The following is a 13,519-nucleotide window of genomic DNA, read 5'->3' on the forward strand; positions in this document are numbered from 1 at the left end:
CCTTCCACTAGCTGAGGTTGCTCAAAGCCTTGTCCAACTTGGCCTTGAACACTGCAGGGGATGGGGCAGCCACAGCTTTCTCTGTTCCACTGTCTCACGACCCTCATAGTAGAGAATTTACTCCTCATAGCTAATCTAACTCTCCCCTCTGCCAGTTTAACACCATTCCCCCATGTCCTACCACTACACACCCTTGTATAAAGTCCCTCTCCGGATTTCTTGTGTTAAGACTCTCTCCAGGTTTCCCTCAGTTAACCAACGGTCACGGCAGACGACTGCGACCCACCACCCGTCTTCGAGCCGAGGAAGAAGAGGCCTTCAAAACCCCACCCGCACTGCGCTCCCTCGCCACCCCTAAGCTGCGGATGCACGGACCGAGCCACCCCACCACCCGGGCACCGCCCGGAAAACGGGCTCAGCCGAGTCTCTCCCGACGTGCGTGACTCCCTTCTCCCTCTGGAGGGAGACACAGCCCAGCTTTTAGCTGCCGGCGCCGCGCCTCTCCCGCCCCGGCTCCAGCAGCCCCGGCCCCACTGCCCCGAGGGAGCTGCCTCCCCGCCCGGCTCCCATCCTACTCCCGAGCAGGGGAAAGGGATCCGTGGGGATCGGCGGCGGGATCCGCCGGGATCTCCTTCTCTCCGCGGCCACGTGCGCCTGTGCGGGAACTTCGCACCCTCCTCCCCGCCGCTCGGGAGGGGACGGGAGAGAAGGGGAGGGAAGGGGGAGCCGTGCCGTGGGGGCGGGCGGCAGGTGGCCCAGCCCCGGTGTGCGCCGGCCACGGGAGAGGCGGCGGGCGCAGTCGGCGGAGCCCCGCTCCTTGGGCAGACTCTGCTGCCTGTGAAGGGGCTGGGGAGGAGACAGCGGAGAGCCGGGCGGACACCGGCGAGAGGAAAAGCGTCCCTCCCGACACCAGCGCAGGGCGAGACAGGAGCTGCCGCTGCCCGACCGACCGCCCGGGGCGGCTCCGCGCTCCTCCGCGGTGCGGGGCGGTGCGCGCAGGCTGGGCACGGAGCGGCTGCTGCTGCCGCTGCTGCTGCTGCCGAAGGTGAAGCTCTCGCTCTCCAATTACTTTTCCCAAGAGAGAGAAGGAGGCAGCAGGAGGGGGAAGTCGTGCTGTGTGCGAAGCCAAACCAATCAGAGATGCTCTAACGGAGGGATTGCTGCAGGACGCGCCGGCTCTTCCTCCCTTCCTCTGCCGGCGGGGCTGAATCGGGACCTCACGCAGCTGGTGGAGGGGCAGGAGCCGGACAGAGCTGCAGGACTTCTTCACCCTCCGCTTTTCCGAGAGCTAATCCATACTCCGACCTCTTTTATTTTTTATTATTATTATTTCTAATACTCTGAAATCGTGCACGAGACACACTTCCAAGTCTTCCCTCCTTCCCTTCCCACGTACTTCACCCTCCCTCTCGCATCTCTTAGCCGGATTCCTCGTATATTCATTCCCAAAAAGGCGGGGGGACACCCGGGCCCCGGCAGCCGCTTGCCCGCTCCAGCCCGGCCGACCCGAGCCGACCCGAGCCGAGGGGAGCCGAGCGCGGCGCCGCTCCGCTCGGTGCCCGCGGGCACTGGCGGGGCGCGGGGCGTGTGCCGGCGATGCCCGGGCGGTAAGGCTGGAGCTCCCCCCGACGTGAGGAGGCCGATCCCTAAGGTGTCTCCAGCAGGAAGCGGGGCTGCAGGTAGGTGAGCGGAGGGTTCCCGGGGCGTGTGTCTGTCTGCGCTGCTGGGAGGGAGCACACACACCAGCAGATACCCTCCGCGGCTGCGGAGACCCCGCGGGGCTGCGGACGGGGAGCGGCCGCGGTGGGGCTAAGGCACGGGGAGGGTGCTGCGGACGAGCGGGTGGCTGCCCTCCCGCTGCCCAAAAGTTGCAGAGAGCCGCTGCGAGGAGGCAGGAGCTGCTTCGCAGCCGTTCAAGGCTCTGGCCGAGCGCCGGGGCTCGTGTTCTGCTCTTTAATATAGCTTGATTTTATTCAAACGGACGTTTCAGCAGAGCCAGGGGAGGGGAGGGAAGAGGGGCAGGGGAACCCACACGTTTTTCAGCCCTACTACTTGTGTAGGAAAGGTGGCCGCTGGCTTGCAGCCCCCGCGGGCACTCAGGGGTTTACTCTGCTTTGGAGCCCGGAAGCTTCGCTGCCGCCTTCAGAGCGAGGAGTCCCTGTAGGAAAACCTTACAAAAAGAGTTCTTAAAAGACTGTTCGTGGCTTCAGTTCTTCCTGTGTGTAACGCTCCCTAAGTTGTGGTGTAGGCAGTATGAAACACACCTTGTGTCTCCACGTTGCTTTCTTTGCATTTCATTGAATTCATTTACTTACTGGATACGGTGCAGGTTCTGTATGCCGCAGCGAGAGGGCTTTTCCTTTATCCCACCTCTTCTATAGATTTGCAAGAGAAAGTTTTAAAATAACCTGCTTTGTTCCTGTGGAACTGTAGGATCGGACACCAGGCTATTTAGGCAAAGAGTAAAGAGCAGCAGCTTGCGCTGCTCTGTTAGGAGTTGCCGTGCATGGCTCTTATTGCTTAAAGCATTCTAAATTATATGTGTAGTTACAGTTGTTTCTTTCCAGCTTTTGCTTGGAGACAATCAGTGTTTTTTTTCCCAGAGCACTCCTACCAACCCACCCCCCGATAGGCACCGGCTCAGTATTTAAAGAACCCTGCTTTGACTCCTGCAGAACTGTCAATTTAAATAATAAACATACTCCCTGAAAGCCCCATAAAGCATTCTGGGTGTTAGGGTCTTCGCACAGCAGTGGATACATTTAAATTACTATTGACTAAATGATAATTGTTATCTGGGATCTCAGTTTTACTAACTAGTTTCAGACATTAGCATTCAGCCTGCTGTATGTTTAACACTTTAAAGCTGTTTTATGGGATGATCCAAGTGAAGTCAAAAGGATAAATTAAGATTCTATTTTTTGTCTGTAGTGTGGGGTAAACACCAGAAAAATAGTAGTTCAGTGGTACTAGGAATATAGCTTAACTGGAGTTAGGAAAGAGCATACTAAGGCAGTTTTATCAAGGGTGGCAAAGGTTACATATTTCATTATACTTTTTCACAGTAATTGTACTGTCATTTCGTACTGATGCCTAAATAGGTCTGAGTGGTTAATTAGCAGTAGTAAAGTAATTCATATGAATTCCATTATTAATATTTTATCTCCAAGAGCTGATACTGCTGAGGCAATACTGAAAGCTGTAGTTTTTTGTTTCATAAAGTCCCAGTTTCCAAAAGCTTGGTACTGTTATTTAAATGTAAACTACCTAAGTGCCATAATTCCAGTGGAAAGCTTTGCTCAGTTTGTTAACAGAGAGCAAATGAGGATTACTATTCACTGATTCCACATGTCGTTTGAACGTAAGGGGGCTTTCAGAACTGTGGCATTAATTTTAAACACACTGCTGGTAGTGGGTGACTTTTGGATAAAATCTTGATTCCTGTCATACTGTTCTGATCAGAGAATGATGACTAATCTGCCAGGATCTTATACTGGACATACACGGTAACCTTTTTACCTGTCTCTTCTTATAATACGAGGGATCTCACCTTTATGTGTAGATGCTTGTAATGCACTTGATAATTCTGGTGGGGAATGCATGAAAACAACTTGTTCTGAATAGAAGTAAATATGCGTGTACAGATGGATATTGAAGATTGCTTTTACTAGCAGATTGCAAAGCGATGATTCATTGAACCATATCTAGATTTACACAAAACAAATAATACTTTACACTGAATTGTAGTGACAGAGAAACATGTAGCCGCCAAGAAGTTCCATAATTTTGTGACATGTGATGACAGACTGGATAAAGGACATCTTTACAAATGCAGGCTGTATGTTTTTGGTGAGCAAAACATACCATTGAATTTTTCAGACCTGAGCATCTTCACACTTATATTTATGGCTGGCTGTATAGTACTACTAACCAACCTGTGTAAAGCTTAAATAGTGTATTAGAAATATGTTGCATTAATTATGTTGTGTGTTTTACTTACTATACATAAGTAATGGGACAACGCTAACCAGTTATAACACTAAAGGAAATCACTGACTTTGGAAGACAGAAAATCACATTACCTAATACTCATGTACACAGAACTGTGATCACCATCTTGAAAAATTACTCTGAATGATACAACTATCAGTGAGCAAGCAGTTCTGGTTTAACTTCTGCAGGATTGTATTAGAAATGCTTCATTAAGTCACATCATTCTGCAGCTGTTTGTTCACAGAAAATTAGAATAAAAATCAGGAAGTTTATCCAGCAAAGCAGTTTTATTTCCTTTGTTGAGTACTGAAAGTTCAAACAAACATGAAAAAATAAACCCTTTAGGATTAGTGTGCCAAGAACACTGAGTACATCCTATTTTTGTGATATATGGATGGCATTTACTGATGCAATTCATAAATGTATTTATTATGCAAACGTCATCAAACAAAGAAGATAAATGAAAGTAAACAAAGACTGCATGATGACACACAGGCTAAAGCAAGGGAAGACCCCACAAACCTAATTTATTAATGTTCAGTTTTGTATTTACAGTCTATATTTAAACATCTCATTTAAATGTCTTTCTCTCATTGATTTTCTACTACAGCTCCAGATAATTCAGGGAGAAATAGCATTCATTTGAAAATGCATTTTTGATTTACCTGTTGAAGCACTGAATTTTAAAGGTATTGAGGCAAAAAGTTGTATTTGGATTAATATAAAGGAAGTGTCCTATGCTAGCAGAGCTGAATACTGATCTGTCCCCATTCATGACCGTTTTTATGCATTAGGAGGGGCATCCCAAACTGATGTAGACTTTTGTTGCTCCATTGAAGTAGTTGAAGCTCTGACAGTTGAACCAGCTGGAGTTTTGCTCCATTATCTTAGATCACTGGATTTAAGTGTGTGCTTTAGAAGGATTTTGCTTACTTTTATTTTTTTTAGGACAGTATAGTTTAGGATATTTAGTATATTTAGGATATTTTTTACACAGTGTGCTGAGCTTCACAGAATCCACTGTAAATGCACACCTTCACATTTGAAATACTTTTTACAAACAGAGGCCCACTCTTGGAGCTACTTCAGCAGGAAATTTGGCCCTGTGATTTGGTTTTGTAAGCTGTTAATGTATACTTCAAACCACTCCTCCTCATAACTCAGTTCAGATGTGTAAAACTCATCATGCATAGGAATGAATGTGAAAACATCAACAGTAATGTCATTCATTTCTTTTTGTGGTGACAGCTACAGAGCTATCTCCTTTTGCTCTAGGTAGAACCCTGGAAGATAGTGATTTTTGTGCTTTGATTCTTCATACACCGTTGCCAGCCACTCTTGCTTACCCTATGTAGTCAGTTATTTATCAAAAGAGAAGACAAAATAATGGCCACCTAATATAGTTTTTTTTCACGCTGCTAGTGCAAAACAGTCACATTTTTAATATGAACAGTTCAAGGCATTTTTATAGGTCTTCCTTTATGCACTGTGTGTTGAAAAACACTGTGGAGGTAGACGAGAGAAAATAAAGACATAGTGCTTTGCACTGTGTGTTATGGCAGGACGCTACACGTTACACATACTACATAAAGTGGGATCAAGTCACTAAAAAAAGCTTCCTATTTTTGTTTCAGATAGATCAGGACACTGATTTGTAGGATGCACTGTAGTTCTATGTGTTGCATGAGTAAACATTTACCAGAGTAGCTCCTGTATCTTTTGTGGTATGGAAGAATCACATAATTACATGTGTAAAAAATGGGAAATTGGTTTTTTCCCCCCTTGTTTAAAGCCTATCAAACCTCCTGTTCTCCTATGTTAATAGCTTGCATTTTCCAGTAGCCTCACTTTATATCTTGCTAATCTTGTAATATGAAACTTGAACACAGGTCTCTTGGCACCAGGACAGCACTGTATACAGCTGCCTCTGCTGTGAGCATACCTTTAACAACACCAAGGGGAGAAACATAGGACAGGGTAGCATATAGGTGAAAGCACACAGAGCTTTTTTCGGACTTTGTGGATGTTTGGTAATCCATTATGCTTAAATCATGGCTTGGAGCTAAGGCTGCATATAAGGTGCTTTCGGCTGACAAACTTCACAAGCATATAAACACACGAACACAGTTCAACAAACTTATTTGGTTGTATAAATAACATTAAGAAATGGGTTGGTAATATGACACCTTTTTGAAATAGATAACCGTTTTTTCTGGGGGAAGATTTCTTGCCTCTGTTGCAGTATTAAGATCCAGGATTTGAAGATGAGGTACTGGATTAGACAGACTACTAGCCTGATCCAATAAAGCAGTTTCCTTCTTGAAATGCAAGGAGGCGGTGTTGCAGTACTGATTATTTTAACTGACTTACTGGAACCAAACTGCAATTTCTTAGTGCACTGTTTTTGCTTTATTTTTTCCCTTTTAAAAAGCAGGATATAACAAATGACTAAAATAAATCTCTCAGTAACATGCAGTCTCACACCAGCTTTTTTAGAGACAGGAGCACAGACCTGGCAAGTCTCTCGCATTCACAGTGATAGTCTGTTATCGGATTTCTTCCACTCCCCCACTGCCGTTTCTGCATCACATATTGATAAGGCAGAGCTGTGGCTTCCAGTCCATCTTGTCACAGAACAGTTAGCTATGGTGTGTGGGCCTCTGCTCGCTTCTCTCTGATGTGCCATGTCTTGGAACAAGGAGAGGGGATGGTGCAGCCCTTGAGTCACTGAATGGCTTTTCATGGTCACCTGAGCATCCTTATGCAGGATGCTCTTCCTGGGTACAGGCTCTCCTTGTGGCTTCTCCCTCGCCACGTGAAACTACACATATGAGAGAACCTGTCCCAAAGCCTCTGTCGTGCAGTCTCTGCCTGGGTGCTGCCTTCTGTCTTGTGACTGCGAATGGGAAATACGCAAGCACTGCATTAAGGCTATGCCCTCTAGATCCCCTTTGAGTTGAGGCTTTTTTTGGTGCTTGTTCACATTTGAGATACCTTTTTGACCTTTGGGTTCTGAGCTCAACCATAATTCATTGTTGGCTGTTGTGTCATCACACTCAGCAGCGCTGCAAAGTAACACAGAACAGCGCAATGGCTCTGAGGAAAGATACTGGCTTTCTGTGCTGTTTGTATCTAGAGAAGTTTAAAACGTGTAAGGGATGAGAGTCAGTACCAGCTGAAGCTTGTCTTGTGGTTTATCTAAAATGAGTTAGTAGCCTCAGTTAGGTTCTTACTGCAGAAACACCCAAGTTACAGAAGTCACCACCAGCAAAAGTTAGGATATGCTGCTGTGTGCACAGAGGGGCAAAACCTGAGGTCTGATCATGCAACGCGTTTCAGCTGGAAGGATGTGGCTTCAGTGGGGCTGGTCAAATTAATGATGTTCTTGAAGACTCTTCTGAAGTGAGCCTGAATAAATGTTGCTAACTGCTTGCAGTGATTCGTGTTGAAGGCACGTAGGTGGGGTGCTGTTGAGATGACTATGTTTGTGTCTATACTCCCAGTATAAATTTAAGACTCAAGCTTTGTTTCGATGGCTTGTCAGTCCTGCACCTTCTATGAACATTCAATCCCTCAGGTTCAGAACAGAGACTATGTATCAGCAGGCAATTTTCAGAAAGATGCTACAAGGAACTACTCTATTATAGTATTAGAAACTGTAATTACAATCATGTAAATTTCCAAATGTGATGTTACTGGCACTAAAGTAAAATATCACTTTCTGACAAAATGTATCAGGCTATGATATTCCTGCAAGAAATGAGGTCATGTTTAAGGTTTAATTGCAGAAAAAAGATCTGTTTCAGCACCATCACAGGAGAATACCCCCTCTGGGCTCTGCTACGTGTTTATTTAGCTATGAACTTTTTTAATCTGTGTATTGTAACAAATAAACTATACTTAAATAAGATGGGATTTTTTTTCCTGAGGTCTGGTAATAGCAGCAAATAAGGTGAGGCAAGTTCTGGTTTATAAGCTTACTGGATTCACGACAGAAGAAATATTGTATTTGTATGCTAACACAACATGCTATATATTCAGATATGGTATTATCAGCCAATATGCTGACACTTCTTGTTACATGATCCTGCTATTTCCTCTCAGTCTAGAATCATGAGGGATATTCCTTGCATTGGAATTAAGGTATACGTAAAATACATTGCTGCCAAAGTGTCCAAGACTCCATAATCAAGGCATTACATTGATATTTGTGCAGTGGATATTCAAAGAAAGAAGTGGCCGTGAATCCAGGTGCCAGTTGAGCTTCCAACTTAGGAAATATTTATCTATTTTTCCCCTCAATGCAGGTTAATTTTCATTTATGGCAACAAGTTTTTATTATTTTCTGTTTATAAATGTCTTATAATTTGATTGTTCTGGTTTAACCCTGGTAGGCAGCTCAGCTCCACTGAGCCGCTCACTCACTCCCCCTTAGTGGATGGGGGAGAGAATCAGCAAGGCAAAAGTGAGAAAACTCATGGGTTGACATGAAGACAGTTTAATAGGTAAAGCAAAAGCTCCACATGCAAGCAAAGCAAAATAAGGAGCATATTCACTATATCTGCAGGCAAGTGTTTAGCCATTTCCTGGAAACCAGGGCTCCATCATATGCAAAGGCTACTTGGGAAGACATATGCCATAACTCCAAACATCCCTCCTTTCCTCCTTCTTCTCTGCAGCTTTTACTGCTGAGCATGGTGTTGTATGGTATGGAATACCCCTTTGGTCAGTTGAGGTAAGCTGTCCTGCATCTCCAGTCTTCTCACTGGTGGGGCAATGTGAGAAACAAACAAAAAGACCCTGGCACTGTGTAAGCACTGTTCAGTAGTAACTAAAATACCTCTCTGTTATCAACACTGTTTTGGCCACAAATCCAAAACACAGCAATTTACAAGGTACTATGAAGAAAATTAACTCTGTCCCAGCCAAAACTGGTACAATCTCTAATGATTATTCTTTACTATTGATGTCATGCTCAGGTCCCACACTATCCAATATATCCTCATTAAGCACCCTCGTGCCCTTCCTGCCCTTCGAAATATACACAAGCCTGTGGACCAGCCCCATATAATTTCCATAAAATGTCCATTGAGTTAATTTAATCCATGACTTGGGTTTTATCTGTTATAGTGATCACTCAGGACAGGAGAGGTGTGTGTGTTGTGTGGAGTTATTGGGCACCAAAGCCAGTTCACTTTGGGCCACTGCTGCAATTGCCTGCTTTTTGTGAGGCTCATCCTCCATTTGTGTAGGTGGTTCCTGCTATAGTACTTGCTATAACATGCAGCTCAAATCATAGGTTACAACAATTTAAAGATATTTCCATTTGTTGTGGTCTAAACCCAGCCGGCAACCCAGAACCACGCAGCTGCTCACTCACTCCTCCCACTCCCAGAGGGATGGGGAGGACAATTGAAAGAATGTAACTCCCATGGGTTGAGATAAGAACACTCCAGTAACTAAGGTATAACACAAACCACTGCTGCTGCCATCAATAATAATGATGATAAGGGAAATAACAAGGGAAGGGAATGCAACTGCTCACCAGCTGCCAACCAATACCCAGCCCAACCTGAGCAGTGATCTAACTCTTCTGGGTAACTGCCCCCAGTTTATATACTGGGCATGATGTGCTGTTGTATGGAATCCCTCTTTGGTCAGTTTGGGTCAGGTGTCCTCTCTCTACTTCCTCCTGGCTTCCCCTCCTTTCTTGCAGAGCATGAGACTCAGAAAGTCCTTAATTGGACTAAACATTACTGAGCAGCAGCTAAAACAATTGGTGTTATCAGCGCTGTTCTCAGGCTGAAAGTCAAAAACACAGCACTGCACTAGCTACTATGAAGAAGAAAAATGACTGCCACTGCTGAACCCAGAACACCATTACAATCTCTATTCATGATACCTTTGGACCATGTCATAGAGTTTAACATTGCAATGTGCTCCTCCCTTTGTTCCAGCACCAGCAGGGATTTATCCACAGGTCACAGTCTCTTCAGGGGTATACCTGCTATGGCATGGACTTACCTATAGCTATGGTCACTTTGAGGTGTCTCTGATCTGATGTGGCCTTATCTATGTGCTCTCAAGGGGTGTACCTGCAGGACTGTAGCCTTACTGACTGCCACTGACACAAATCCAGAACACAGCACCTTCACAGCACCTTATAAGCTGCTATCAGGAAAATATCCCACCAAACTCAGCACCTTGATAAAAGTATTTCTGGTGGTTGTATCGCAGATTTTGCTATACCACACAGATCAGCTCATGGTAAAAACCTCAAAAAATGAAAGAATGTAACTTTCTAGTAACTTTCTTCCCCTTTTAGGATACTCGTGCTCTATCTGGGAATCTGAGCCCACATGGTGCAGTGCTTTGTACATCACTTTGTGCTTTTAGGTGACTGAGGTTTTAAGGGGCTTTATCCCTCATGTTTGTGCAGGCTGGTGTGGCATGCATCTAGTTGTGACCATGCAAATACATGGCTGCCTTTTCCCATTCTGCTCATGTTCTCATCCTCTCATGTAATTGTTGGGATCACTGCTTAGGTGAAAATGTACTATGAGAAAGTTTAAGCTTAGCTCAGCTGTTTTGAGTTTCTTTTGCTTTGGGGTTGTGGTGTAATTTTTCTTTCTTCTTTTTTTCTTTTTTTTTAACAGTATAATTATTCTTAAATGTTTAATGTTTCAGAATTCCTTTGGAGTTCCTTTGATTTGTTACATTATTATATATGCATATTTGACATCCGGTGTATACATGCTTCCTGCTTTAAAAAATGAACTATGCTTTTAAAATCATGCTCAGAGCAATGGGTGCATAACAGTTATTATGTTTTCTTATCAGAAAAGAAATTACAAAATTGCTAATTATTCACCTTTATGAATTCTACATAAACCCCCTCTGTGAGAAGGGTGCTGACAAAGCTTTCACTATAGCTGCTTGAATACATCCAGTCTCTTTAATATAGCACCTTACATTCCCACTTTATAAATCGAACTCCCAATAATTACACTTATATTCTCATCTTACTCCCAGTTGCTCATGACCTAACTTTACTCCTCGAGGTTTCCTTGCACTTCCTTTTCTCTTCACTGTTCACCTCATCTGCATTGGTGTCATACGATCTTTCCGAATGTCAAGTAAATGCAGACTGCAGTCAGCATTACCAAATTGCTTTCCTCCCAAAAAGTCTCTTTTCATGTGCCATGACCTATCATCTCACAGTTAGCTGCAAGTCATTCTGGTTCCCAGATTTACAATATATTTTCTATTTAATGAGCTATTAAACATTATGCACTTTTTAACTTCATCTTTTCTAACTGCATTCCTCCTGCTAATTATAACTTTAGAAAGAAACAATTAATTTGCAACCAATTTTGCAACAGAAGTGACATTATTTAGATAACATTCCTCCAGATCCATGCTCTAGGGATTATCTCATTAGAATACATTTATATTTGGAAACTCCTTGAGACCATTATGTCAGTCCAATAGCCACTACATTGTCATCAATAATATAGACAAGACTACTGAATATGCTGTTTTAATAAAACACAAGATGGAAGTAGATGTGGGATGGATGAGTAGTTATTTTTGCTTCAACTGATTAAAATCAAACCATTTTATTCTCTTTCTCCAACCCAGGAGAAAGATTTGGGTAAACTTAAGTACAAACACAAGAAAAATTTCATATGTGTTGCATAGATGTGGAAATTTAACCTTTGATATGTTATTCTTATGTATTCTTTCAATAATGGTATTATTCAATTTGTTAGAATAATTCTTCAAATTTAGTAGTTATCTGCTAAAAAGTTTCTAAGAATTGCAGATCACTCAGTAACTATGAGTTCAACATTTGTCACCCTCAGGTTCCATTACATCTTTGTATTTACTAAAGCCTGTAAGATCTAGTTCACTCTATATAATCCTGGGTTTCTGGTTAATTATACCTAGTTAATAGATATCAATTCATTTACTTATTGGCATTCTACCAATACCTTAACTTATGGTAAATCCCACTAACCTTTCCATGAACTGTAATATTTGTATTTTTCTTCTGCTACTTAGTATTCCACTTTTGCAAAATACAGAAATGATTGACAGAAGGGAACTTTGTCCATGACCCAGCAATAGCTAGAAATGTACGTTTTAAAAAGCTTAATCTTTCAGGTTTCAGCCTAATGTTCAAGCTGAATTTAAAGTAAGTCTTTATTTCTTATTACTTCCTTCATTCATTGCGTATTGGAGCTCATGCTTAGTTCTTAACAGTTGCTTTGTGGGAATAATGGTGAAAATGTTCCTTTCACTTCATCAGTAGATGTTAAAAGTTGATTGAAAATGAGTGCAATATACCTCTGATTGAAAAATGTGTTGAGGGGTTTTGGAGCTACATAGAATCATCATCACCTTCATAGCTGAGGGGTGTGATGTGGATCCTCTGCTCTGTTGGATGCTGTGATTTTGCAACTTAATGATGCCTTACCTACCTTTGCACCCCCTTTGGAGTAAATAGCTGAGCATAAAGATGAGTAAGTAACTGAGCAGATAAACGTTCACTAGTAAGAAATATTTTATTTCAGCTGACAGAATTAGGCCTGTCACGTTACTATGCCAAGAAATCAGAAAAAATTGCAACTGAACTAAACCAGTGCTGAACCAAAAAACTTCCAGCTTCAGGAGAAATGAGGGGAGAAGTGAATTTAAGGTGATTCAAAGCCAGATTTTAAAAGCAAAATACTTTTTATTCCCCCAAAATTCCTACCCATTAATTAAAGAGATGAAAATTTATATATACCCAATCCTAACTAAACTTTTCTATTTTACTGGAAAAAGGAAGAAGCTATGATTGAATGCTATGTCCACAGCTACTCTGAGTTGCATATTTTAGTCTCTCTGTGGCTTGTTTTCAGTTCTTGCCTCAAACAGTTGTTGATAATTCATTGCCTCCTTCCTGGAGAGATGCATTATAACCATCTGGTTCTTTTAATTTCTGTCTTGTCCAGAAGATCAGTTTTACTTTTATCTAGCACCTAGAGATAACGTATTTTCAGTTAGTGGCCAAACTATCGTGACTTTAGGCTATTATCTCTCCACAAACATATTTATTCTTTATATTTATGACTAGTATTTCCACATGCTTATAAGATATATTTATGTCCCAGTAGCTATTGTAAAAAAGTTAAAAGCTGATTGCATATGAATATCTAGGTGGCAGGCAGAAATATATCTGTCTGCATTATCAAGAGAAACCAAGAGAGAAACATGCAATATTTTGCTATATATACTGTATCTAATACGTTCCTGGTTCAGCAGTGGGCTGTGGAGCACAGATCATAGTGATGACAGATCGTAAAGATTTAAAGGTATATCTTTCTCTGTGTTACCACTTTTTATGTTGTTTGTTGGTTAGTTAATATTTTCTCAGTTGGCCTTTGCCGAAGGATGAGTCAGGCCTTCTGTACTGATTTCAGGTATTAGGTTACAGGTACTTTGGATTTTGGTGGTAGAAGGGGTGTTGGTGTTCTCTGCA

General features: G+C 42.7%; 1 protein-coding gene across 2 annotated transcripts in view; it reads left to right on the forward strand.

The window, feature by feature from the left end:
* Nucleotides 1-1,035: 1,035 nt before the first annotated feature.
* The window catches only part of TAFA2 (TAFA chemokine like family member 2), a 197,755-nt gene continuing 185,271 nt past the window's right edge, over nt 1,036-13,519 (forward strand). For both annotated transcript variants that reach the window (XR_004549656.1, XM_034063352.1), the window contains exon 1: nt 1,036-1,679. The gene's annotated coding sequence lies outside the window, so the exon portion shown is untranslated. The remainder of the gene's footprint in view (nt 1,680-13,519) is intronic.

Source organism: Melopsittacus undulatus, chromosome 5 (assembly GCF_012275295.1).
Source record: "Melopsittacus undulatus isolate bMelUnd1 chromosome 5, bMelUnd1.mat.Z, whole genome shotgun sequence".
Lineage (NCBI taxonomy): Eukaryota > Metazoa > Chordata > Aves > Psittaciformes > Psittaculidae > Melopsittacus > Melopsittacus undulatus.